The sequence below is a fragment of the Mustelus asterias genome, chromosome 26 (assembly GCF_964213995.1).
Source record: "Mustelus asterias chromosome 26, sMusAst1.hap1.1, whole genome shotgun sequence".
Classification (NCBI taxonomy): Eukaryota; Metazoa; Chordata; class Chondrichthyes; order Carcharhiniformes; family Triakidae; genus Mustelus; species Mustelus asterias.
Genome location: NC_135826.1, coordinates 14761900 through 14788438, shown reverse-complemented (window position 1 = coordinate 14788438; position 26539 = coordinate 14761900). Strand labels below are relative to the sequence as shown.

The following is a 26539-nucleotide window of genomic DNA, read 5'->3' as shown; positions in this document are numbered from 1 at the left end:
AAACGTGTGGAAATGAAGGTTTCATTTTTGAAATGTAAACTTCAAAGAAGAAGATGGCAGATCCCAAGGAACATAAAACATTTGGAATAAATGAGTATTTTCCAGTTTGGAACTGACTAATATGATGCCACAGGAATCAGTACTGGGGCCTCAACTATTGACGATCTACATCAGAGATCAGTGGAGGCTCGGTCATTATGTATGTTTAAGGCTCAGAAAGATTTTTGATCTACAAAGGAGTTGACAGTTATGGGACGAGCAGGAGAGTGAAATTGGGACCACAACTTGATCAGCTGTGATCTTGTTGAATGGTGGACCAGGTTCAAGGGGCCAAATAGTCTACTCCTGCATCTATTTCTATGTTCTTTGTTTCCCAGAATGTAAAATATTTATCAAGCAAGCATAATTTTCAGGTGAAAATTTTCTTCATAAAATTGGCCATGTTCAAAGAATGTGTAATTACTCCTTGCATTGATATTGACCTTTTCACAAGAGCACATTAGTTAACCCACACAGTGGGATAGGCATATTAAAGGTATTTATTTTTAGTGGGAAATGTAAGGCGTTTGTATTGTGTGCTGCAGGGTTAATGATGGGAGCTGCATATCTATCTTCCTACAGGCTGCCTCCAACTGCTCCATTAACCTGTCAAGCCCAGGAGATGGGGCTCTGGGGTTAGATGATGGGTGGTGGGAAGAGCCAATTGCATCCATCCTGCCAAGAGCAACCTTCCTCAATGCTCCCAGTGACTCATCTCCACCAATGATAGCAACCTGGAGGGGGAGCTTTGCTCATCTTCGTGCAATAATATCTTCCAGAATACAAGTCCTCCTGCCTCCTTTGGTAAATGTGAGTAGTTGCGAGCATTGCCCAAGAAAAGGCGGGGGGAGAAGTGAGAATTAATTCACTGTAACCAGGGCCACCGGTTAAGATTGCAGGAGTTCGCACAAATCTGCAGGTTGGGATACGGCACTACTTTTTGCAGGGCGGAGGGGTTTGCCAGCCGTGCGGCGGCCGCTTTTCTCACGTAGTCTCCACGCGCTCTGCAACCAAGCCTGATAACCGGAAGCACCTCCGCCGGGGGTGGGCGGGGCTCGGGGGTGGGTGACTGACGGCGGCAAGGACCAATCGCGGGACGGCGCCGTCTGTCGCTCAGGCCGCGGCACCAATGGAGAGGGGGAGAGGCGGGGCCGGGGGCGGGCTTTTGCTGCTGGCAAGTTCGGTTGAGTTTGGAGTTGTGGTCTCGGGTCTTTTTTGCGCTGTAGTCCATCTGCCCCCCCCCTCCCCCTCTCCGTGCGAGTGAGCGGGCGGCAGCTGCCGGAGTGAGCGGGCAGCTGGCCCCTTGTGGGTGAGTAACGGCTGACAGCGGCCTCGCGTCTCCGTGCGAGCCGGGGAGGGAAGGAGGAGGAGGGGGCGGCTGAGAGGCCCCGCTCGGGGTTTAGGCCCAGAGGGAGAGTATGGCTCACTCAGAGCCAGTGTCAGCAACTGTCAGTGGGAGCGGAGGGGGGATGGGGACAGAGTGGGACCCTCTGGAAAGGGATGGGACCCTCTGGAAACAGCTTTTAACTTACACCCCCTCCTCCTCTTTATTGCTGTAATGATCTGCTTATTATTTGATGGGGGACTGAGTGATCTCTTCCCCCTCCCCCAGCATTTACTGTTGTGAACACAGGACGTTAGTTATATGTCAACCTGCAATCTGGGCTCAAACCAGAAAATGTTGGAAATGCTGAAAGGGGAGCCCAACCTGTCTTCATTTTGTCTGTGAGTGATCCATGGAGGGAGGTGGAAGTCTACACCCGAATTGACTCCCTCCTCCTCACTCAGCTTTTCAGATGTTTCAAGATTTGGGACACAGGGTTTTTACATCCAAAGTCACAGCTGCTCCTATTTTCAAATCAAGCTATTGACATATATTTTTCAGGCATTTTCTGCCCCTGTTAGATTTCCAACATTGTCTGGTTTTTTTTTTCTGTCTTTTAACTTCGCTTGGGGTGTGAATGGTGTGCTTGGTCTCCATGCTCTGGAGGGTGATCAAAAACAATGAACCCGGGTCTTGCTCCTTCTCACATAGTATAAACCAATGCTGCAACTCCGTGAATGTTAATTTTCTTTCTTTCCTGTGTGACTTGATGGAACGATACGTTGATTACTGTTTCAGACGGAAGTGAAAAAGCTTTAAAAGAAGCAAGCAGGAGGGTAGAAGAGAGATTGCGGTGGCATGATGGCCTGATTTTAGGAAAATGTTCAAAGAAAATGTTTGAAGTGGGAAATGCAAGTCCCAAGGCTAAGAATTTGTTAAATGAACAACTTGGGTGAAATGTGTATTTCATATATATTTCAGTTTTAAACTCTTAGGCTTGGTTATAAGTTACATACCTGTTGTCATCTCTGATGAGCTTGAGTTCCCATTCAAGGATCCAGCTATTCTCTGCCGGGTTAGTTGTGAATTTCTAGACATGGTGTCTGATTGTAAATGGTTCAAATGGAAGATGGGTTAGTTTATTTATGAAGCATGAGCTAAGGTATTATGGTTAGGAACATGTTGCAATTTGAACCATGTAGAACTCTGAAAGTTGTATTTGCCATAACGTTAAAATAACAGAGTATTAAATGTGAAGGTTAATGAAAAATAATATTTTTTGCAAGCTGTTTGTTGCTGTCATGGCTGCCTAAATAGAGATTTATAGAATGGTTACAGCATAGAAGAGACTGTTTGGCCTGTGTGTCCATGCTAGCTCTTTCCAAGGGCAATTCCACTGGTCCCACTCTCCTTCCTTTAGACCTAATTCTGCTTTGAAGGCCACAATTAATCTGCCTCTGCTACACACTGGCAGATTCTAATCACTTGCTGCATAAAAAGCCTATGGTTCTTTTGCCATTTTCCTTAAATTGGTGTCCTCTGGTCCTCAAGCTATTTGCCAATGGGAACAATTTCTCCCGATCTGCTTTGTCTATAGCTTTTAAGATTTTGAACCTCTGATAAAATCTGGTCTCAAACTTCTCTTCTACTAGAATGTTCCCAGCTCCTCCAATCTATATAAATAACTGAAACCTGTCATCCCTGGAAATGATTAAAGCTGCTCTGCACCCGCTCTCATGCTTTTCCATCCTTCCTGAAGTGTGGTGCCCAGAATTGGACACAATACTCTAGTTGAGGCTGAATCAGTGTTTTATAATGGTTTACCTTAACTTCCTTTGTAATCTATGACTCCATCTGACGAAGGAGCATTGCTCCGAAAGCTTATGGTATTTGCTACCAAATAAACCTGTTGGACTTTAACCTGGTGTTGTGAGACTTCTTACTCTATATATAAAGCCCAGGATCCTCTGTGTTTATTTATCTGTCTCATCCTGCCCTGCTACCTTCAATGATTATTGCACGTATGCCCCCAAGTTTCTCTGCTCCTGCACTCCCTTTAAAATTTAATCCTTTATTTTATAGTGCCATTCCTCATTCTCACTGCTAAGACACTTCATACTTCCAGATTAAATTTCATCTGCCACATGCCTGCCCATTCAACAAGCCTGTCTGAATCCTCTTGTAGCTGTAATATTTACAGTTCTCCAGTCTTCTGGCACCACCTTCTATCTAAGGGGACTGGAAGATTATTACCAGTTCTTCTGGAATTTCCACTATTACTTCTCTCAGTATTCTTGGATCTCCTTGACCTTAACACTGGTGAGGCAATGTACTATCCTGAGTTCATACTTGTTTGAAGTCTGTGCATTTCCCTAACTATTGAATTTCCTATCACTTTGCTTTCCCAATCTTGCTGCAAACCTTCCCCCCCCCCAAAAAAAAAAACTTGGGATCATTGTTGTTACTAGAGTTTCTGTTCGGTGTAATGGTGACCACAAAAAATGTTTGTGCTGTGAAACCTGAACTGTAGAAATAAAATGCCCTGCAATGCAATTATAGGTTTTGTCTTTGCAAGCACTTTGAACCTTTTAACGCTAGGGTGGGCTACTGGTAGTGATGGGAGCAATAGACGCAATGAATTAAGAGTGTAATTCAAGAGGGTTTAGGCACATTAAAATGAATTGACTGAACTGAGTTTTTTTGCTATGCAATTTTGGTGCTAATACGCTTAGTAAGTCTGGTATTAACACTTGGTTTATTACTCCTGTAATTGGTATGCACGACAATTGTGATTTACAACAGTGGTGGTAGAGAAGCTTGTGTATCTGGTCATTAATACGTTACCGATGCATTACTGCCAGGTAATGCCATATGGCAGCTAAAGAAGGAAATTGGAAGGTTATTTCAGGGCCACATGGGTATAAAAGATACTAACCAGGTATCAGAGTGCCTATTTTTTCTCTCTGGATATTATGGGGAACTCTGGGAGAAACAAAATTTGTAGTGGTGGTGAAGGGAGGTGTACAGGCTTGTACCAATTTTTTATACATGTAGGGTGGCACAGTGGTTAGCACTGCTACCTCGCAGCGTCAGGGGCCCGGTTCAATTCCGGCCTCGGGTCGCTGTCTGTGTGGAGTTTGCACGTTCTTTCTGTGTCTACATGGGTTTCCTCCGGGTGCTCCGGTTTCCTCCCACACTCCAAATATGTGCAGGTTAGGTGGATTGGCTAATTGCCCCTTAGTGTCCCAAGATGTGTAGGTGAGGGGGATTAGCGGGGTAAATATTTGGGATTAGGGGAACAGGCCTGGGTGGGATTTCCCCTTAGTGTCAGGGGGATTACGTGGGATTACAAGGTTAGGGCTTGGGTGGGATTGTTTTTGGTGCAGACTCAATGGGCCGAATGGCCTCCTTCTCCACTATAGGTACTCTATGTACTTAATTTTTGAACTACTGTATTCTGCTCTTCCCCCCCCATAACTGTTTTAGCAATTTTTCAAGCTTGATAATATGGATTTAAAACTGTTGCTAAAAGAATGTGTAGCTGAAGTGTGCTAGATTTGATCCTTTTCTAGTTAGTGGTAAGGCTGATTTCACAGCTAGGGCTAGGGAAGAGAAAAATCAACTAGCCTTCCCATTTCAGATTGCCAACCAGTGACACCTGAAAATTCTGATCTGTGAATGTTAAATTAGGGCTGGGCTTAATCCAGCTCAATGTAATGCCCTCCAGATATGGCCAATTACATTTATGTTGCACCTTTCATTTTCACCTTACAGAACTGTAAACACACATATTAACCTTGCCAAAGAAAATGATATTCAGAGGAGAGAATAAATGCTTGCTCAGAGGCCTGTTTTGAGCATCTTAAAGATGGAAAGAGAAGCAGACAGGTTTAGGAACAGAATTCCAGAACTGGAATGTACCTGAAGGCATGGTGGGGACAAGAAAGCGAAGAATATGCAAGAGACTAGAGTTGGAGGAAAGCAGAGTTTTTGGAATATTGAAGAGCTGAAGGAAGTCCAAGTGAGGGAAGAGAAATACAGTGAAATTATTGCAACATGAGAATGAAAATTTTAAATTTGAGATATTCAGGGACCTAATACCAATATAAATCAACAAGTGTAAGGATGATGGATGAACAGGACTTTGTACAAATTAGGATAGAAGCAGCAGAGTTTTGAATGAGCTCAAGTTTATGGAGGCTGAGCAGTAGTGCATTTGAATAGTCGAGTGTAGAGATTGATAGTTGAGTTTCAGTCGCGTCTAGAGGTAATAAAAGTATGATGGTGGGTTTCAGCAGCAAACGCAATGGTGAAGTCAGATGATGTGACAGATGAGGGGGAATAGGTGGTGGTTTGAACATGTGATCAGAAGCTCACCTTGGAGTCAATATGACAGTCTGATGGGGAACATTCTAGCTTAAGCTCAGACAGTTGCCAGAGAGAAGATGGAGTTGATGGGATGGAGTTGGATGTTGCCTTGGGGCTTTATTTGCATGAAAAATAGGAGGAGGGGTCCCTTGGGCAAAGGTAAGGGTGTGTGAGGAGCAGCCATTGCAAGTGGCACTCTGACTATGATTAGAAAGATAAGAATGGAACCAAGCAAATGTTGACTGGTTGAAAAGGAAAAGAAGGGATAGTTTAGCAATGTCATAGTCACATAGGATGTCATTTGTAACTTTGGTAAGAGCTATGACGATCTATAATTCATTATTAGCTAACATGAGAACCAGAGGGTGGTCAGTGGGAATAGGGTAGGAGGAGCTCTAACAGAGCGTGAGCAAAGAAATTAGAGAAACTGAAGAAAGATTAGTTAAGAGTGAGACATGGAGTGGGTGGGATGGCCAAGGGGAAGGAACAATGATGGAGAGACAACTGAATAGATGATCATAAATCTTCATGATGGAGATGTCCATAAGCTCCTTGAACTTGTTGCAAGTGAGGTTGGAGGGTCAGGATGAATGGTTTAAGGAGACAGCTGGTATTGAGGTAAGATGTAGGTAATCTTTTCATTCAAGGTGACCTTGGCATAATGAGTAGTTTCTGCAGAGGAGAGCAGGACCTGATCATACTTGATGTTGTTTAGCCAGATCCAATGATGAATGGCTAAAACCTGTTTTGCATCAGCTACGTTCAAGTCGTCACCCCTCTGGACCCATGGGAATGAAGATGGGACAATGACCGGTTGGGAGAGAATGTTGATTTTACTGGGGACACAGACATCACATCCAGAGATGAGGGAGTGATTGAACAGATGGACAGCTGCAGAAGTTGCAATAACAAGTAACATTTGTTGTGAGGTTCATTCATGTAGGATGGGTAATTGAGTACAGAAGGGCTGCTGCTTCCTTTAGGATTACTCCTAAGGGCAGCAAATTTGAAGAAGGAGAAAATTGAAGAATGGTTATAGTGCAGAAGGTGGCCATTTAGCTCATTGCACCCTTGTTGACTCTCCAAGAAAAAGCTGGCTAATCTCGCTCCTCAACTTTTCTCATAACCTTGCCTAACTTTCTCTTCAGATAATTATCCAGTTCCCTTTTCAAAGCCACGATTGAATCTGCTTTCACTTTGCTCTCCGGTTATGCATTCTAGTTTCCAACCAATTGGTGCATTAAAAACATCTGTTGTCCTTTTGCCATTCATCTTATATCAGTGTCATCTGGTTCTTTGCCCCTTATTTCAGTGGGAACAGCTTTTCTCCATTGCTTGACCACTTATGATTTTCAACACCATGATCAAATTTCTTCTCCATCTTCTCCTACCTAAGGAGGACAAACCCCAGCTTTGCCAATCCGTCCTCGTAACTGAAATCCGTCATACTTGGAACCATTTTTTGTAAATCCTATCCGTGCAGTCTTCAATCCTTCACATATTTCCCAAGGATTGGTGCTTACAATTGGACACAGTATTCCAGTTTAGGTTGAACTGATGTTTTATAACTTCCTTTTCATCGATCTAATCATAGCCAGCGTGTCACCATAACTTCCTTTTTTTTCATTCCATACTTCTATTTATAAAGCTCAAGATCCTGTAAGCCTTTTTAATTGCTTTCTCAACTTGCCCTTCCACCTTCAACGATTTGTACACAGGTTCCCAGGTTCATCTACTCTTGCACCCCCTATAGAAATCTGTCCTTTATATTGTCTCTCCTCATTCTTTCTACCAAAATGTTTCACTTCACACTTCTGTGTATTAAGTTTAATCTAACAGGTGCTTGCCATTCCACCAGTCTGTCTCTGTCCCCTTGACGTTTATCACTGTCCTCAGTTCACAGTACTTCCAAATTTTGTGTCACTGACAGATTTTCAATTTGTGCCACATACACTCAAGTCAAGGTCATTAATCTGGATCAAGAAAAGCAGTGGTGATAATGCTGAACCTGGAGAATCCTGCTCTGCACCGTCCTCTAGTCTGAAAAACAATTGTTCACTGCTGTTTGTTGCCTGTTACTCAGCTTTTATATATCTTTGATAACTTTGTATCCTTGCTGCCACCATTCCTTTTTTCCTTTGGAGAAAAGTCTGTTAAATGTTGCTATGTTGGGGCAGTATCAATGAATATCAGCAAAGTTAGTTTGTGTTTTAAGAGAAAGCAATCCTGGATAACTGCAGGACTTTTGCCTCTTTTGGTCTTTGACCTGTTTGTTTCCCACCTGTGGAAAATCGAGTTGAACACAGAAGATAGCATTAAAACATCTGGGGATAAAATAATAAGCTACGATTTCAAAACTTAATTCTTTGACATATTTGTAGAAATGAACTCAACGTGCTTCCTGCGGTGAAGGTATTGTCCCTCGAGGCGAAATTAAGCAGATCCGGTCTGTGTGTAAAATTAATGCACGTGGGATTAGGGTAGTGTATTGAGATAGATAGGAAACTAGGTGGCAGACAGGAAACAAAGAGTAGCAATAAACAGATCTTTTTTCCAACTGGCAGGCAGTGTCTAGTCAGTGGGATACCACGGAGCAGTGCTAGTACCCCAAATATTCACAATGTATGTTCATGATTTAGATGAGGGAACTAAATGTAATATCTCCAAATTTGCAGTTGACAGAAAGCTGGGTGGCAGGGTGAGCTGCTTCAATGTGATTTGGACAAGTTGAGTGAGTGGGCAAATGCATGGCAGATGCAGTATGTAGATAAATGTGAGGTTATCCACTTTGGTAGCAAAAAACAGGAAGGCAGATTATCTGAATGGGTATAGATTGAGAGGGGGAAATGGGCAATCAGCCCTGGGTGGGTCCTTGTACACTAGTTGCTGAAAGTAAGTATCCAGGTGCAGCAGGTAATGAAGAAGGCAAATGGTATGTTGGCCTTCATAGTGAGCGGGTTCAAATACAGGAGCAAGGATGTCTTGCTGCAGTTATTAAGGGCCCTGGCGAAGGGTGTTCTTGCTGTTGTGGATATGCAGTGAAGGTTTATCAGACTGATTCCTGGGATGGGATGGTGAGACTGACGTACGAAGAGAGATTGAGTTAGTTAGGATTACACTTTACACCAATTTGAGGTCCCTACTTGCTCCAAGGAGACCACCATCGTCCTGGTACGAAAGAAAGGCCAGGCATCGTGCCTTAACGACTATCGTCAGGTGGCTCTGACTTTATGACGTGCTTCGAAAGGTTAGTCATGGCACAAATCAATTCCTGCCTACCAGACAGCCTGGATCCACTACGGTTAGCCTGTTGCTGCAACAGGTCCATAGCAGACGCCACCTCTTTGGCCCTACATTCAAACCTGGAACACCTAGATAACAAAGACACCTATGTCAGACTGCTATTCATAAACTACAGCTCAGCCTTTAACACCGTTATTCCTATGATATTCATCTCTAAACTTTGTGGATTGGGGCCTAGCTGCTCCCTCTGCAACTGGATCCTAGACTTCGTAACGCACAGACAGCAGTCAGTAGGGATAAGCAACAACACTTCCACGATCATCCTCAACACTGGTGCTCCCAAAGGCTGTGTCCTCAGCCTCTTACAATACTCCTTATACTCCTTCTGACTGTATGGCCAAATTCCCCTCCAATTCGATTTTCAAGTTTGTTGATGACACTGTAGTGGGTCGGATCTCAAACAATGACAAGACAAATACAGGAAAGAGAAAATCTGGTGAACTGGTGCGACGATAATCACTCCCTCAATGTCAACAAAACAAAGGAGATAGTCATTGACTTCAGGAAGCATAGTGGAGGGCATGCTCCTGTCTACATCAATAGGGACGAAGTAGAAACGGTCGAGAACTTTAAGTTTTTAGGTGTCCACGTCACCAACAACCTGTCCTGGCCCCTCCATGCAGGCACCATAGATAAGAAAGACCACCAATGCCTTTACTTTCTCAAAAGACTAAGTAAATTTGGAATGTCCACTATTGTTCTCACCAACTTCTACAGGTGCACTATAGAAAGCATTCTTTCTCGTATCACAGCTTGGTATGGCTCCTGCTCTGTCCAAGACTGCAAGAAGCTACAAATGGTTGTGAATGAAGCCCAGTCCATCACTCAAATCAGCCTCCCATCTGTTGTCACTGTCTACACTTCCCGCTGCCTTATAATCAAGGACCCCACACACCCTGGACATACTTTCTTCCATCGGAAAAAAGATACAAAAGTTTGCAATCATGTACCAACTGACTCGAACAGCTTCTTTCCTGCTGCCATCAGACTTTTGAATGGACCTACCTCGCATTAAGTTGATTTTTCTCTACACTCTAGCTATGACTGTAACACTACATTCTGCATTCTCTCCTTTCCTTCCCAATGTACAGTATGCTTTGTATAGTGCGCAAGAAACAATACTTTTCACTATGCTAATGTGAAAATAATAAATCAAATCTCTTATATCAGACTACAAAATTCACTGCAGGAACTTACCAATGTTCCATGGGCATCACCTTTCAAACCACGACTACTACCATCTAGAAGGACAAGGGAAGCAGGTGCACCATCACTTGGAAGTTCCCCTCCAAGCCACTCACCATTCTGATTTGGAAACATATTGCCGTTCCTTCACTGTTGCTGGGTCAAAATCCTGGAATTCCCTCCCTATTAGCATTGTAGGTGTACCTACACCACATGGACTGTAGTGGTTGAAGAAGGCAGCTCACCACCAACCTCTCGGACAGTTCAGGTTGGGTAAAAAATGCTGGCATCGCCAGAGAAGCCCAGAACCTATGAATGAATAAAAAGAAATCTAGCTCCCCCATTCTTGTAAACTTGAGGTCATCTGTGTCTTAGATAGCAGCAAGTCCCATTTCTCTCATCCTTGTGCTCATTATCACCCCATCAAGTAACATCTTGATTTAAAACTTCTGATCCTTGTTTTCAAATCTCTCCATGACTTTGTCCCTCCCAACTTTATAATTTCCTCTAGCCCAACAGTCCTATGAGAAATTGTTAGAATCCATTATTAAAAGAATTGAAAACAGGACATTGGGAAAGTCAAAATGCAAGCCATCAGAGACAGCATGGCTTTATGAAAGGTAATACATGTTTGACTAATTGGTTTGCGTTTTTCTAAGATGTAACAAGCAAGGTGGACAATGGGGATCCTGTAGTATATCTGACTTCCAGAAGACATTTGATAAGTTGCCACGCGAAAGGTGGGTTCACTCGGTTGGTTCATAGAAACATATAGGTTTACAGCATGGAAACGGGCCCTTCGGCCCAACTTGTCCATGCCGCCCTTTTGTTTACACCCCTAAGCTAATTCCAATTGCCTGCATTTGGCCCATATCCCTCTATACCCATCTTATTCATGTAACTATCTAAATGCTTTTTAAAAGACAACATTGTACCCGCCTCTACTACTACCGCTAGTAGCTTGTTCCAGGCACTCACCACCCTTTGTGTGAAATATTTGCCCCTTTGGACACTTTTGTATCTCTCCCCTCTCACCTATGCCCTCTAGTTTTAGACTCTCCTACTTTTGGGAAAAGATATTGACTGATCTGTCAATTGACTGAGCTGATCTGTGCCCCTCATTATTTTATAGACCTGTATAAGATCACCCCTCAGCCTCCTACGCTCCAGAAAAAAAAGTCCCAGTCTATCCAGCCTCCTTTTATAACCCAAACCATCAAGTCCTGGTAGCATCCCAGTAAATCTTTTCTGCACTCTTTCTAGTTTAATAATATCCTTTCTATAATAGGGTGACCAGAATTGCACATGGTATTCCAAGTGTGGCCTTATCAATGTCTTGTACAACTTCAACAAGACATTCCAACTCCTGTATTCAGTGTTCTGATTGATGAAACCAAGCATGCTGAATGCCTTCTTCACCACTCTGTCCACCTGTGACTCCACTTTCAAGGAGCTATGAACATGTACCCCTAGATCTCTTTGTTCTGTAACTCTCTCCAACACCCTACCATTAACAGAGTAAGCCCTGCCCTGGTTCAATCTACCAAAATGCATCACCTCGCATGTGTCTAAATTAAACTCCATCTGCCATTCGTCAGCCCACTGGCCCAATTGATCAAGATCCCGTTGCAGTTGGAGATAACTTGCTTCACTATCCACTATGCCACCAATCTTAGTGTCATCTGCAAACTTACTAACCATGCCTCCTATATTCTCATCCAGATCATTAATATAAATGACAAATAACAGTGGACCCAGCTCTGATCGCTGAGGCACACTGCTGGTCACAGGCCTCCAGTTTGAAAAACAACCCTCTACAACCACCCTCTTGCTTCTGTAAAGAAGCAATTTTATATCCATTTAGATACCTCACTCTGGATCCCGTGAGATTTAACCTTATGCCACAACCTACCATGCGGTACCTTGTCAAAGGTCTTACTCAAGTCCATGTGGACAATATCAACTGCACTGCCCTCATCTACCTTCTTGGTTACCTCTTCGAAAAACTCAATCAAATTTGTGAGACATGATTTTCCACTCACAAAGCCATGCTGACTGTCCCTAATCAGTCCTTGCGTCTCTAAATGCCTGTAGATCCTGTCTCTCAAAATACCTTCCAACAACTTGCCCACCACAGATGTGAGGCTCACTGGCCTGTAGTTCCCAGGCTTTTCCCTGCAGCCCTTTTTAAACAAAGGCACAACATTTGCCACACTCCAATCTTCAGGCACCTCACCCGTGACTATCGATGATTCAAATATCTCGGCTAGGGGACCCGCAATTTCCTCCTTAACCTCCCACAATGTCCTGGGATACACTTCATCAGGTCCCGGGGATTTATCTACCTTTATGCGCTTTAAGACTTCGAGCACCTCCTTCTCTGTAATATGTACACTGCCCAAGACATCACTATTTATTTCCCCAAGTTCCCTAACATCCATGCTTTTCTCAACAGTAAATACTGATGAGAAATAGTCATTTAGGATCTCGCCTATCTCTTATGGATCCGCACATAGATGACCTTCTTGATCCTTAAGAAGCCCTACTCTCTCCCTTGTTACTCTTTGGCCCTTTATGTATTTGTAGAAGCTCTTCGGATTCTCCTTTGCCTTATCTCGAATACTTGAGATATATACTCGAATACTACCATTCAGGAAAACTGGCATGATTATGAGTTTAACAAGGCAACATATAAGATTGTCTTACCTGTTTTATTAAGACTGAAGACTTGTAGGTCTTTACTGAGGATTCAGCAAACATTCATTTTCCATTTTATCGAAGCTTAAATAGTCTGCTTCTTTAAGGCAGTCTGACTCAAAGATGATCATTTAAAGAACGAATGAATGAATTTTCAGCTCCCCAATGAATCAATAACTTTGCTCATTCTGCACATTCGTTGAATGGCACACTTTGATTTTTGAGAGACAAAGGAGGGAAGCATTTTTAGTAGATGAACTGTGCTCTGATTTACCTAAACTACTTCAGAGAGCAAACTGTGTAATTGCAATATGCAAAAGAATTAAACATTTCCACCATCAATGCAGTATAAGCACTTGTACTCAATGACACAATACTCTTTAGATCTAATTACTTACAAATTAGTCATCTTCTGCATCATGCACCGACTCAAGAACAGCTTCCCTGCTGCCATCAGACTTTTGAATGAACCTACCATGCATTGAGTTGATCTTTCTCTACACCCTAGCTATGACTGTAAAACTACATTCTGCACTCTCTCCTTTCCTTCCCTATGTATGGTATGCTTTGTCTGTATAGTGCGCAAGAAACAATACTTTTCACTGTATACTAATACATCTGACAATAAATCAAATCAAGATGCTCCACATGGCTCCTGGCAGAGTTTCTCACATTTCCACTGCAATGCTGCCTTCAATTAGAAAATATTGCAGCAGATCACACACACAATCTCAATGGAATAGTTATACCACATGAAAATCATTCTTTAGAATTCGGTGTCATGACGATCAGTCATATTCTGATTTGTTGTGTTAGATTTCATGTTATGACTATGTAGGGCAAAACATAATACCCCAGAAGAACGAATAATTTGAAGGTTTTGTCCATGTGCTATAATCCCCTGAGTAGGTAGCGAATAAGACAAGACAGGGAGATAGAAATCAAAACCCTTCTGGTGGCTAACTTTCTTCAGAAAGAAGCTTGATACACCCTGTATTTATGAAAAACAAATTTGTGTGTTTTTTGTTGCAGCTGCATATAGTGAAATCAGTATAGCTGGGCCAGAATGGAGATGTTTCAGTGGTTCTCTGCCAATCTTACCTAGTCTGCTGTAAATGACTGGGATTCTATATTTGTGCTGCATCATGCATCATTTAGCTAGAGAAATCACTCTTTTGAATTGAGAGAAGTTGCTGAATTCAGAATCTTTTAAAATTAACTTTATTTTGCTGTTTGTAAGTAAGTGCTGTTAGTCTGGCAAATGCTGCCCAGCTTCCAACTCATTGACCGACTGTTGACAATAGACACTCTAGTACGTTGCTTTCCTGTTCTAATATTCTTGCACCTGAACACAACAACTCCACAAACACCAACAGTACTTTCGTGCCTCGTTCAAGATTCTTTATATATTTTAAATTAGTTAACAATAAGGAGGAGGTTGTGGCATAGTGGTATTATCACTAGATTTGTAATCCAGAGACCCAGAGTAATGCTCTTAGGACCTGGGTTCAAATCCCACCACGGCATATGGTGAAATTGAATTCCAGATTTTACTGCCAGGTTAGCTCAGTCGGTAGAGCATGCGACTTTTAAACTCAGGATCGTGGGTTCGAGACCCATGTTGGGCACCATTGTTTAGGGCGCCACGGTGGCACAGTGGTTAGCACTGTTGCCTCACAATGCCAGGGATCCGGATTCAGTTCCGGCCTCGGGTCGCTGTCTTTGTGGAGTTTGCACATTCTCCCTGTGTCTGTATAGGTTTCCTCTGGGTTCACTGTTTATGATCTGCCATGATCATAATGAATGGTGGAGCAGGCTCGGAGGGCCACGTGGCCTCCTCCTGCTCCTATTTTCTATGTTTCCTCCCACAGTCCAAAGATGTGCGGGTTAGATTGGTTGGCCATGCTAAATTAACCCTAGTGTCAGGGGGATTAGCAGGGTAAGTGAGGGGTTTCTGGAATAGGACCAGGGTGGGATTGAGGTCAGTGCAGACTCGATGGGCCCAATGGCCTCCTTTTGCACTGTAGGGATTTTATGATTCTATGAGGAAGAGGTTCAGAATCTAACAGCAATTCTGTCCTCTCTACTTGGGTTTCTAGTAAGTCAGTGCATATCATTGAAGTAGTGGAAATTTGGGCAAACCTTTTGCTTCCCTGGATAAGGGACATTAAAGATAGTACATCTTATACCATGATCTTTATTGAGTCAGTCAACTCAACATAAACTCAGGATTGAACATGGGTCATGTCCAGAAGGTTCAGTGCTCTATGACTGTGTATTAATCCTACACAGATATGAACGTTTCTGTCGCAGCATTGGCCAACTTCTGTTGTAAACTAATGATGAGGCAGGTTTATTCTTGATTTGGTATAACTGGTCAGACATTACACAGAAATAACGCTGAGTACTACAAAATAGCCTTGTAAAATAAGGACATATGGGCTATTGGTCAATTCTTTAAAATACAAACCTCCTTTAAAAAGGTCAATGATAAAACATGAAAATATTACAAATCAAAAAGACAAATACAAAAGGTAGAACAAACTCAACCCAGCCAATTATTGCCCCATCAGTTTATTCTCCAGCAGTGCTGTCAAGCAGCACTAACTCAGCAATAACCTGATCTTTGGTACTCTGTTTGAGTTCTGCCAGGTCATTCAGCTCTTGATCTCATTACTGCCTTGATCCAAACGTGAACAAAAGAGCTGAACCCAAGTGTTGAGAGTGACTCCCCTTAACATCAAGGGACCATTTTCCAGAGTCTGGCATCAAGGAGCTCTTGCACAATTGAAGTTAGAGTCCAATATAGCAGAAAGGAATATGGATGTTTATTGGAGGCCAATTATCTCAATCCCAGGACATTACTCCGAGAGGCATTTCTTCAGCAATGTCCTAGACCTAACCGTCTTCAGCTGCTTCATCAATGACCATCCTGCTATCATAATGTCACAAGTGGGGATGTTCACTAATAAATGCACAATCTTCAGCACCATTCAGGACTTGGACTGCTTCAGTATCTGATGAGTCCATATGCAACAACCATGGACATTATTCAGATGTGGACGATAAGTGGTAAGTAACATTCGTGCCACGCAGGCTTCAGCCAATGACTGTCTGCAACAGAGAGAACCTAACCATTTCACCCTAATATTCAATGGCATTACCTTCATGGGATCCACGTTATTAACATCTTGAGGGGTTACCAGTTGACCAGAAACAGAACTGAAGTAAGTGCATACTGACTACAAGAGCAGGTCAGGGATTGGGAATCCTATGGCAAGTAACTTACCTCCTGACTCCCCAAAATCTGTGTACCATCTACATGGCACAAATCAGGATGTAATGAAATACTCTCCTCTGACCTGGATGAGTACAGCTCCAACAACATTCAAGAAGCTTGACACCATCAAGGACAATGCAGCCCATTTGATTGGCACACTTTAAACATTTACCTCGAGTGCGCAATGGCAGCAGTGTGCATCATCTATGAGAACAACTGTAGCAACTCACCAAGGTTCTTCCAACAGCACCTTCCAAATGTGTTAATACTGCCATCTAGAAGGACAAGGGCAGCAGATGCAAGAAGTGGTGTTCCAATGCAAGTTACCCTCAAATGATCTTGACTTGGAACAATATCACTGATTCTTCACTGTCGTAGGATCAAAATCCTGGAACTACCTTAACAGCAAGGGCAATTAGGGATGGACAGTAAATGCTGGCCTATCCAGTGATGCCTACATCCCATGAATGAATATTTGGACTGGCCCTGTACAATTCCACCAAATTTTTGTGAGCCATGAGCAAGAACCAAGGTCAAATGTGAATTGTATTTGTCCTCATTACAGCTAGTTACGTACGCCCATTTCACTGGCTAATAAACGAACGCTGAAAAAGGGGTTTTACCTGTCGCTAACACAACTGCAAATAATTCCAAGATGCTGAATTGCACTTTAACGTAAAACTGAAGGCATGTTATTGCTAACCCTTCCTTGCCACGAAACTTTGAAATCCAAAGTTTAGGAAGACAGTAAACATTTGTATTGCCCTAGAGCAGTGCAAGAGCTTTCAAACATTTGATTTCTACTTTATTTTCTTTGTGCATCTCATTGGATGATTTCACTACAAGCTCGAGACAACTGTAATAAGGTCAAATTTTTTGTTCGCAATGTCTTGGAAAGATGGCACCAATTAAAAGACACAATTGTCATATCTTGCTTTCTTTACACCAAGGTCAAAATTCCAAGCAACACTTCCTTCTCAGTACTTTAACAGGGAGGCTGTGCAGTAGGTGAAGCTTTACTCGTACTGTGCAACTTTCTGGATTTATGTACAGTGTTGGAGTGTAGTTCTTGTATTTATGGCAGCTCCAGAATGGCAGCCTTCCTATATCGCCAATAGTGGGCCCTGTGGCTTCTGACATCAAGTAGCCCATTCTTGTGGTCTGACCAAAACCTTACATAATGTCAGCAAGAATTCCTTACTCCAAATTTCTTGAAACAAAGGCTGGCAACAATTTACTTTCCTAATTGTTTGCTGTACCTTCATGTGAACATTCTGTGATTCATGTACTAGGATGTCCGAAACCTTTTAAATAACATTAGCTAACTTATCATCTTTCTGAAAGTGTCTTTATTCATCAAACTCATAATTTTCTATTCATCCCAAAGTGAATAATTTTCAATTGCTCCATTTATGCTTCATCTATCACGTTTTGCCCAGTCACTTAACTAACCTGTACCACCTTGCAACTTCTCCACAATGGGGAGAGAGGCAAACCGTTTCCTGTCACCAGCTATCTGTAAGATGTTATTTTGAATTAATTGTAAAGTAGGCTGTGGCACAATGTCCCAAACCTTAGTTTGTGCGATCCAGTTTACTGATAAGTTGCATTATGATTAACTCCGAAGGCTAGTTTCTTTACATTCAAATTCAGGGAAAAAGTGTTCACAACCTCCCCTCCACTGCACCCACACATAATAGGAGGGTGGGGCTAGAAGAAAATGAAGTTTTACAACTATGGATAGTAACAGTAAAAGAACCATAGAAATAAATATTAGATCTTGTGATTATCAGGGTCCAATGACAAGCTCTTTCATGTAGGAGCTGGAGTTCAGCTGCCTAAAGATCGGAGTTGTGGAAGTTCCCTTTACAGTTGGTGCTGAAGTGGCAAGGTGAAGTTGATAGGCAGGCGCTGGGTCGGTTCCGCTGGCGATGGTGGGAAATCTTGCAGCAAAGATGGACTTCGAGGAGCAGGGTGGTCTTCAGCCTTTAGTTCTGCTTCTTGGTGTTCACCAGTTAGATGTTAAACAGCAGTCTGAGGGTTTTTCAGATCTCAAAGGAATATAGTGATTTCAAAATGGTCACTTGGGTCATGTGACTTTTCTCCACGATGATTTCAATAGTGATGTTTACCTGGAGTCTGGAACTGGCTTTGATTTCAGGACTGATGATGTCACAACCATTGGCTTTTGAAAGAGTTACTTTCCATATTGAGGTTCTTGTCTCCAGAAACCATTTTCTAGGCAGACTCTGATTTTGCTAGTGGTGTTATCACTGCAAGCTTGGGCAAAAAAAAGGTTAATTGAATTGCTGCTTAGGAATGATATTGACGTGAAGAAATATGAATGAGCAAAATGAGAAGAAAAAGCAGATGTCACCAGGCTAGTAGTAGGAATCATCCAACTGGATTTGGTCTAAATTGCATAACATACAGCCGTGGTCTCCAGATCATGATTGACAGATCGATCCAGGAGTCTCAAAGTCGATTGTCATTAACTGCCAAACTGCACCAAAAATACACGGAACTCTGCTTTCTTGTGATGACAAGTAAATCAATTCATTGGCTGCTGAACCGCTGCCGAAAATGCACAGGATTCGAGCTTCTCGTGATGACGAGTGCATCAGCTCATTGACTGTCGAATCGCAGGCAGCAAAATATGGACGAAACTGGGTGAAGACAAAATGATGAGCGAGGAGTCGGAGACCTCCAAGAGGGCAAAAATGGGAAAGTGAATTTCTGTTTATGAATGTCAAAGGCAATTTGTCTCATTTGTCAACAGAATGTAGCCTTGAGTAAAAGAGGAAATTTGGAATGGCTTCACAAGACAGTGCAAAATTTTTAGAAAATTTCCCTTCAAATAGCGGCATTCGGACAAAAAGTTGGGGAGTTAAAGCGAATGTTGCAAGCTTTTTTCAAAACCTGCGGCTGAAGGCAAGGCTAGCAAAGAGGCATCTTTTCACATTAACCATCTTCTAGCAAAACAAATTGTTCACCGATGGTGGAGTTATCAATGATGGTTGCTGCCGACACCTTGTTGAAGGACTTTGAAATAAAGATGAAATTATAACAACTGTCAAGAGCATGTCGCTTGGTGCTTTAACAGTCATGATGTGGAGATGCCGGCGTTGGACTGGGGTAAGCACAGTAAGAAGTCTCACAACACCAGGTTAAAGTCCAACAGGTTTATTTGGTAGCAAATACCCTTTACAGTTGGTAACAGTAAAAGAACTATAGAAATAAATATTAGATCTTGTGATTATCAGGGTCCAATGACAAGCTCTTTCATGTAGGAGCTGGAGTTCAGCTGCCTAAAGATTATTTGCTACCAAATAAACCTGTTGGACTTTAACCTGGTGTTGTGAGACTTCTTACTGTGCTTTAACAGTGCCAGAGGGTGGAATTGTCCAAGGATGTATCTTAGTAAATACACCAAGATCAGGCTGTGAGTGTTTCTCACTGTAGTTTGAGTCAGTAGACATGATGGATATAGCCCAGCTGATTGTTCACATGGCATTCAAATATGCAACACCAAAGAAGGACTTCCTCACTCTTTTGGCACTCAGAGAGGACAAGAAGCGAGGATGTCTACAATGAATTTATAAGGTATGTGACTGAGAAAAACATTCCAAGTAAGAAATTGATTTCAGTCAGAACTGATGGTGTACCGTCGATGCTGGCTGTCAATGTAGGTTTTGCTGCACTTTACAGAAATGATCTTGAGTTCCCCTCTTTTGTCAGTTACCACTGTCATCCATCAACAAAGGCTAGCGAGCATGGTTATTGACTTTTCTCATGTAACGACAGTTGTTAAGATCATCAACTCAATTTGTGCCAGAGCTCTGCGACATTGCTTGTTCAAGCCGTTATTCTGAGTTTGATGCTACCTACAGTGAGATAATCTTTCATGTAGATGGTGAGGTGGTTAAGTTGAAAACCAGTTTTCCAGAGATTTTTAGATCTGCTCCCTGAAGTTGTCACCTTTCTTAAATCAAGAAATGAGGTGTACAGTGAGCTGTCAGATAATACGTAGTCGCTAGACTTGCCGTTTCTTACGGACATAAGTGCAAAATTGAATGAGCTGAACCTTTAACTGCAGGGAGGGACAGAGACTAGTCACACGTGATCAGTGCAGTGAAGTGTTCATGTTGAAACTGTGCCTGTGGTCCTCCCAGTTAAATACCAAAATTACTGAGCACTTCCCAAATCTGGAGACAATTCATCAACAGAAAATTCATCCAAGCAAATTCTGTGACCAGCTGAACAAATTGGAAAAGGAATTCAACAGACGATTTCAGGAGTTAGACAAGATGGAACAAATCCTTTTCCTGAAGTGGGCATTGAAGAATTGGCAGCAAAATTTCAGCAGGTGTTTGAACAAGGCAGTATATCTGACATGGAAATAATCACCATGCAAAATGGCATAGATCTGAAAGCTAGGTCAAGTGACAAAGTCGTTTGGGGATTTGTAATCCGAGAAGTACCCTCTTCTGACATTGTGTGCACTCAAAGTGAAGGCTCACTTTGGTTCCACGTGCCTCTGTGAGATGGCTTTTCCCCAGATGAAAATAATTAAGTCCAAGTATCATACTGGTCTCTCAGATGCCCATCTGATGATTGTATGAGACTGGCCATCATGAACTATGACCCAGACTTCACTCAATGTGCAAGAACGTGTCCACACTAAGAATAGGTGTGTGTTATGCGTAAGTACGTTTTGGGGGGGGTTTAGTAAAGACAACTTTTTAAGAGTAGATCTTGTGCTGCAAAGTGATCCTGTGCTTAAAAAGCTTTAAGACCACTGACGTGGGAAATAATTTTACTAGTATAGCACATTTCTGCTTCTCTCTCTCGCAGCAGCAAGATTGTACTCTAAAACATTCAACTTTCAGAATAACACATCACTGGTGTAATAAATAGAATTTGAAATCAATATGGTGAAAGCATTACCCATATCACTCAACTGAATTCTGAAATAATATTCACAGATATGAAGTGTCCTAGATAAATTACATTATAATTTCTCGTTGTAGACACTTGATCTAAATCTTAAAGGAGTTTTCAATTTAGCAGCCAAGCATTTCTAAAGTGATGAAAACCGCCACCTGGCTTATAAGGGGTATAAAGCACAAAGGCGCATAAAGACATGGGGCTATAGAAATACTTAGATATATAGTTCACTGAGGAGGAAGCCTGCAAATATTGCCTTGTAATTTATTTTCTTATAAAGTACCTTCTTTACAGAATGCAGCTATTCAGTTTGGCATCCTCTGCATTAATCTTGGAAAAACAAAAATCTCAAAGTTATGATTTTCAAAAACTTGACAATTGAGAAGAAACAATATTGTGGGGAGAAAAGTAAAGTTTCCCTAGATAGATTGAACTGCAGGCTGATGTCCTGGACTTTAAAAAAACCCATATATTTAAGGAATGTGGGTATCATTGGCTAGGCCAGCATTTATTGTCCCATCCCTGATTGTCCTTGAGAAGGTGGTAGTGTGATGATGAGCTGCCTTGAACCACTGCAGTCCATGTGGTGTAGGTACATCCACAGTGCTGTTAGGGAGTTCCAGGATTTTGACCCAGCAACAGTGAAGGAACGATAATAAAGTTGCAAGTCAGGATGATGTGTGGATTGGAGGGGAACTTGCAGGTGGTGGTTTTCCTTTCTTGATATTGGCATAGAGTACACAAACAAGGAAGCTGGGATGAACCTTTATAAAAGACTGAGTTGCAAATCGGCTGAATAATTCTGGGCAACACAATTTAGGAAGGATGTGAAGGCTTTAGAGAAGGTGCTGATAAGATTTACAAGAATGGTTCTATGGATGAGGAATTATGTGGATAGACTGGAGAGGCTGGGTCTTTTGAGAAACGAGGAAATGGGGGTGCTCTTCTCAGAGAAGACAAGGTTGTGAGGAGATAGGTGCTCAAAATCATGAGGGGTCTAGACAGAATGTATAGGGAGGGACTGTTTCCAATTCGGAAGGGTTGGAGAGCCAGAGGACACCAATGATTGGCAACAGAATCAATGACGACATGCAAAAGCATTCTTATGCAGCGATGGTTGCACTTGGAATGCATTGCCTAGTTGGATGTGCAACTGAAGAGAAACTTGCAGGGTTATGGGGAAAGGGTTGGGGAGCAGGACTATCTAAAACTGCTCTTGCAAAGAGTCTGCATGGATACATTGGGCCAAATGGCCAACTCCTGTGCTGTAACTATTCAATTATTTTAATTGAAAATAGAACTTTTGGAACCAATTCTCTTTTTGATACAAATTAGTGACTTGGGACTTTGGCACATGGCATAATTTCAAAGTTTTCAGGTGAAATGAAATTAGGATATGTAGTTAACAATGAGGAGCAACATGATAGATTTCAGAAAGACATAGATTGGTGAAATGTGCAGGCACTTGGCAGAAGCCATTTAACAAGTAAAGTATGAAGTCTTACATTTTGGTGGGAGAATCTGGAGATTATAATTAGAGGGATTGCAGGTACTGAGATCTGAAGAAAATAAAATTATTTATGATTTTGATCACCTATATTAAGTCTTGTCTGCTTGAAGGAGAACAGCCTCAGGTTCTGCAGCCTCAGCATTCCTGAAGTCCCTCACCCAGGTATCATTCTAGCAAATTTATGTTGCACCTTCCTTCAGTCTTGAAGTGCAATTCCAAAAGTGCCGTGCCCAGAATTGATCTCGCTACTAATTATTGCCTTATAAAGAATTAGCATTTTTTAAAAACTTATTTGTTTATGGGCTGTGAGCGTTGTTGGCTGGGCGTTTATGCCCGTCCCTGGGGGCATTTAAGAGTCAACCACATTGCTGTGGGTCTGGAGTCACATGTAGGCCAGACCAGTTTAGGGCGGCAGATTTCCTTCCCTAAAGGACATTACGCGGCACGGTAGCACACTGGGTGGCACGGTAGCACAGTGGTTAGCACTGCTGCTTCACAACTCCAGGGTCCCGGGTTCGATTCCCAGCTCAGGTCACTGTCTGTGTGGAGTTTGCACATTCTCCTCGTGTCTGCGTGGGTTTCCTCCAGGTGCTCCGGTTTCCTCCCACAGTCCAAAGATGTGCGGGTTAGGTTGATTGGCCAGGTTAAAATAAAAAAAAAATTGCCCCTTAGAGTCCTGGGATGCGTAGGTTAGAGGGATTAGCGGGTAAATATGTGGAGGTAGGGCCTGGGTGGGATTGTGGTCGGTGCAGACTCGATGGGCCGAATGGCCTCCTTCTGCACTGTAGGGTTTCTATGATTTCTATGATTCTAGTGAACCAGATGGGTTTTTCCAACAATGGACAATGGTTTCATTGTCATTAGATTTTTAATTCCAGATTTTTTTGTTGAATTTAAATTTCACCAGCTGCCATGGTGGGATTCGAACCCGGGTCCCCAGAACATTACCCTGGGTCTCTGGATTACTAGTCCAGCAACAATACCACTATGCCAATGCCTCCCCTTACAAGCATAATTTTCTTGTTTTTTTTTCTATGTCTCTAATTCCTCTTAATAAAGCTTAGGATCCTAAATTTTTTAGCAGCCCCCTCAACTTAACTTACCTTCAAAGATTTGCGCACCTCAAAGATCTCTGTACTTGCAGTCCCTTAAATTGTTCAATTTAGTTTATGTTGTATCTCCTGATTCTTCCACGGTGGCACAGTGGTTAGCACTGCTGCCTCTCAGCGCCGGGGACCCGGGTTCGATTCCCAGTTTGGGTCACTGTCTGTGTGGAGTCTGCATGTTCTCTCTGTGTCTGTGTGGGTTTCCTCCCACAGTCCGAAAGAAGTGCTGGTTACGTGCATTGGCTATGCTAAATTCTCCCTCAGTGTACCCAAACAGGCGCCAGAGTGTGGCGACTAGGGGATTTTCACAGTAACTTCATTGCAGTGTTAATGTAAGCCTACTTGTAACGCTAATAAATAAACAAAGTGCAAGACTTCATACTTCAGTGTGTTAAATGACTTCTGCCAAGCATTTGCACATTTCACCAATCTGTTCTTCTGAAGTCTATCACGATGCTCCTCATTATTCACTACATCTCCTAATTTCATTTCACTTGAAAATTTTGAAATTATGCCCAGTCCCCTAAGTTTCAAGTCACTGGTCCCAACGCTTTCCAGTGGCTCGAAAATGAATTGCTCAATACTTTCTGTCCCTTGGCCAATTTTGCATCCACAGTGTCAAACTCTCTTTAATCCCATGGGCTTTAATTTTGCTAATGAGTATTATGTGGTCTTTTAGCAAATGTGTTATAGGTCCTCCAGGGAAGAGTCGTCATAGCGTGCCAGAATTTCAAATTCACTTTGAGGGCGAGAAACTGGAGTCCTACACGAGCATTCTAGAGTTGAACAAAGGAATTACATAGGTATGAGGACAGATATAGCCCTAGTGGACTGGGCAGGAAGGCTAAAATGTAGAACAGTTGATGATCAGTGGCAAATGTTTAAGGGGATAGTCGATTCCTCCCAACTAAAATACTTTCCAGAGAGGAGGAAAGATTTAAGAGGGGGGAAAAACATCCATGGCTAAGTAAGGAAGTTAAAGATAATATAAAGACGAGATGTACCATATTGCAAAGGCCAGTGGCAGGCTGGAAGATTGGGAAACTTTGTTATGAAAGAAAACTAGCACAACTTCGGTTCCAGTGATCATAATGCCATTAGTTTCAACTTGATCATGGATAAAGATAGATCTGGTCCTCGGGTTGAGGTTCTAAATTGGAAAAAGGCCAAATTTGAAGAAATGAGAAAGGATCTAAAAAGCGTGGATTGGGACAGGCTGTTCTCTGGCAAGGATGTGATTGGTAAGTGGGAGGCCTTCAAAGGAGAAATTTTGAGTGCAGAGTTTGTATGTTCCTGTCAGGATTAAAGGCAAAGTGAATAAGAATAAGGAACCTTGGTTCTTGAGGTATATTGGAACTCTGATAAAGAAGAAGAGACATGTATAGGCAACAGGGAGCAAATAAGATGCTTGAGGAGTCTAAAAAGTGCAAGAAACTACTTAAGAAAGAAATCCGGAGGGCTAAAAGAAGACATGAGGTTGCTTTGGCAGACAAGGTGAAGGATAATCCTAAGAGCTGCTACAGGTTTATTAAGAGCAAAAGGATAGTAAGGGATAAAATTGGTCCTGTTGAAGATCAGAGTGGTCGGCTATGTATGGAACCAAAAGAAATGGGGGAGATATTAAATGTTTTTTTTGCATCCGTATTTACTAAGGAAACTGGCATGGAGTCTATGGAAATAAGGCAAACAAGTAGGGAGGTCATGGAACCTAGACAGATTAGTGGGGAGGAGGTGCTTGCTGTCTTGAGGCAAATCCGAGTAGATAAATCCCCAAGACCGGACAGGGTATTCCCTCGGACCTTGAAGGAGACTGGTGTTGAAATTGCAGGGGCCCTGGCAGATATATTTAAAATGTCAGTATCCACGGGTGAGGTGCCGGATGATTGGAGGATAGCTCATGTTGTTCCATTGTTTAAAAAAGGCTCAAAAAGTAATGCGGGAAATTATAGGCGAGTAAGTTCGACGTCAATAGTAGGTAAATTATTGGAAGGAGTACTAAGAGATGGGATCTACAAATATTTGGATAGACAGGGACTTATTAGTGAGAGTCAACATGGCTTTGTGTGTGGTAGGTCATGTTTAACCAATCTATTATTAGAGTTTTTCGAGGAGGTTACCAGAAAAGTGGATGAAGGGAAGGCAGTGAATGTTGTCTACATGGACTTCAGTAAGGCCTTTGACAAGGTCCCGCATGGGAGGTTAGTTAGGAAGGTTCAGTCGCTAGTTTTACATGGAGAGGTAGTAAATTGGATTAGACACTGGCTCAATGGAAGAAGCCAGAGAGTGGTAGTGGAGGATTGCTTCTGAGTGGAGGCCTGTGACTAGTGGTGTGCCACAGGGATCAGTGCTGGGTCCATTGTTGTTTGTCATCTATAATCAATGATCTGGATGATAATGTGGTAAATTGGATCAGCAAATTTGCTGATGATACAAAGATTGGAGGTGTAGTGGACAGTGAGGAAGGTTTTCAAAACTTGCAGAGGGATTTGGACCAGCTAGAAAAATGGGCTGAAAAATGGCAGATGGAGTTTAATGCAGACAGGTGTGAGGTATTGCACTTTGCAAGGACAAACCAAGGTAGAACGTACAAGGTAAATGGTAGGACACTGAAGAGTGCAGTAGAACAGAGGGATCTGGGAATACAGATACATAATTCCCTAAGAGTGGCGTCACAGGTAGATAGGGTCGTAAAGAGTGCTTTTGGTACGTTGGCCTTTATAAATCAAAGTATTCAGTCTCAGAGTTGGAATGTTATGATGAGGTTGTATAAGACATAGGTG

General features: G+C 42.4%; 1 protein-coding gene across 4 annotated transcripts in view; it reads left to right on the top strand.

Annotated features, from left to right (window-relative positions):
* The first annotated feature begins 752 nt into the window (after positions 1-752).
* The window catches only part of kdm4b (lysine (K)-specific demethylase 4B), a 428138-nt gene continuing 402351 nt past the window's right edge, over positions 753-26539 (top strand). For 2 of the 4 annotated variants that reach the window (XM_078198157.1, XM_078198160.1), the window contains exon 1: positions 753-849. The gene's annotated coding sequence lies outside the window, so the exon portion shown is untranslated. Of the gene's footprint in view, positions 850-1186; positions 1349-26539 lie in introns of those variants that run through there. The other 2 variants (XM_078198155.1, XM_078198159.1) reach the window with 2 other exon arrangements.